Below are 2,285 nucleotides of genomic sequence, written 5' to 3' on the forward strand. Positions count from 1 at the left end.
ACCAATATTGCCTAAAGAGAAAAAATAATTGAAACTAAACACAAGATTATAATAGTTGTATTTCTGAAGGAGAGAGAACTGCTGTGATCTGAACTAAGTGTTTTAAGAAACTCTTGTTAAGAGAAAATATAAAACCTATCTTTTATTTTATACCACTGTCCTCCTGTTGTTCATCGAGTTGCTTGAGCAGGCCCAGTAACGTCTCCATCATTGCTAGACTTGTTGTTACTGTGTTTGGCATATCGAATACATCATGGGTACCTTGCCATTCTCTGCTGTGTGGGCAAGATACTCTCGGTAGCTTGCCGGGCTCTCCGAGAGGGGCTGAGGAATTGAACTCGGGCCTAAAATAATATTAAAAACATAAATTGAATTAGTGATGAAGAAAGATGATATCAAAATTAGAGCTCAATCAAAATATAAAAGAAAGGAGAAAAATAAAGGAAAATATGTATATATATGCATTATAGAAGTATAATAGTAAACTACCCAAGTATAGTATAGCAAAATAAATTTGCCTGTAGTGAATTTGAAATGTTCATATTTGAAGCTTCTCGCTTCTCTCTATGTAGCCTATTTTTCTACAACTTCACCCTAAGTATGACCTTTTGACTGACTTGCAGTTAAAATGGCCTTTACCATTTCCAAGCATGCACCTGATAACTTATGATTTTCATTCTGTCTTGCTGATTTGATGTTTCCCAGAGAAATTCTGTAGCTACCAACTTGACCATAAAGATCTTATATATATAGACATATTACTTTTGTTAAAATGAGTCCAAAGATGATTAGAAATTTTTTTTCTGGGAAGTTTTCACGATTATGAATGTGTATAAAGCAAATTAATTTATATACTTAAGAATTTTAAAAATTATTTGAAACAAAAATATGTTTTGGATGTACTTCTTGAAATGCTTAGCAAAATTTCAAGCACTTATCAAGTGTGACCTCCATTGGTTTGTACCAATTATTTGTATCCAATATGTATTGTGTTTGGTCATAGCTGTGGAATATAAAGAAACATAATAAGAAAATAAGAAATTATAAAAGGCTACAGAACTGAGAACTCCAAAACTGGGCTGACCAAGGAGAGTAACAGTAAGGATGTCAGGAGGAGACTTTGGGATATTGGTAGGAGGAAGCAGGCACTTTGGTGAAGGGTGTGGTATTGAAAAGTTTTATGCAGGAAACTCTATCAATAACATTACTGCAAATCACAGTGCCTCAAATGAAAATTTAAAAATAGGAACAAAGGAGAGATCACAGGGGGTAGGGCATTTTGCTTGGATGCAGTTGGTTTTGATCCTCAGACCAAAATTAGGTCCCTGACTCACTGCCAGGATTGATCTCTGAGTGCAGTGACAGGAGTAAACATTGAGCAGAGTGGGTAAGGTGCCCAAAACAATTTTAAAAAAAATAAAAAATTGCCAAAACAAATATCATTAAAGTATTAGAAAACATTTCATTGGTCTAATGTAATAATGACTGTCAATAATAAGTGAAAGAAGAGTCAGTACATTGGATAATATTCTTGCCTTGAATGTATCACTGTATCACTGTCATCTCGTTGTTCATCCATTTGCTCGAAGGGGAGCCAGTTACGTCTCCATTCGTTCCAGCCCTGAGATTTTAGCAGCGTTGCCCTACTCGTCCTTCCCAATGGTGCCATATTGGAGGCTCTTTCAGGGTCAGGGGAACAAGATTCTTTATTTTTACTGTTTTTTTACTGTTTTTGGCATAGAGAATACTTCACGAGTATCTTGCCAGGCTCTGCCATGTGGGCAGATACTCTTGGTAGCTTGCTGGGCTCTCCGATAGGTGACTTGAATGTGGCTGACCTAAACTTGAGCCCCGGCATCACAGATGATCACCTGACCATCAACCGGAGTGAACAAAGTGTAAGGAGTGGGTCCTGAGCACAGCTGGGTGAGAAACCCAAACCAAAATAATAATGATAAAGTAAGGCCCTCCGTTGATCATCGATTTGCTCGAGCGGGCCCAGTAATGTCTCCTTCATGAGACTTGTTGTTACTCTGTTTGGCATATCGAATACATCATAGGGAGCTTGCCAGGCTCTGCCGTGCGGGCGAGATACTCTCGGTAGCTTGCCAGGCTCTCCGAGAGGGGCGGAGGAATCGAACTCCGGTCAGCCATGTTGACTGTGTGCAAGGCAAAAGCCCTACCGCTGTGCTATCACTCCAGCCCTATAATGACAATAAATAATGGTTGACTATACAAATTCTCAGACATATAAGATTATTTTTAAACTAGCAGGTTGAAAAATG

This window comes from Sorex fumeus, unplaced genomic scaffold, assembly GCF_029834395.1.
Source record: "Sorex fumeus unplaced genomic scaffold, SorFum_2.1 ptg000115l, whole genome shotgun sequence".
NCBI lineage: Eukaryota > Metazoa > Chordata > Mammalia > Eulipotyphla > Soricidae > Sorex > Sorex fumeus.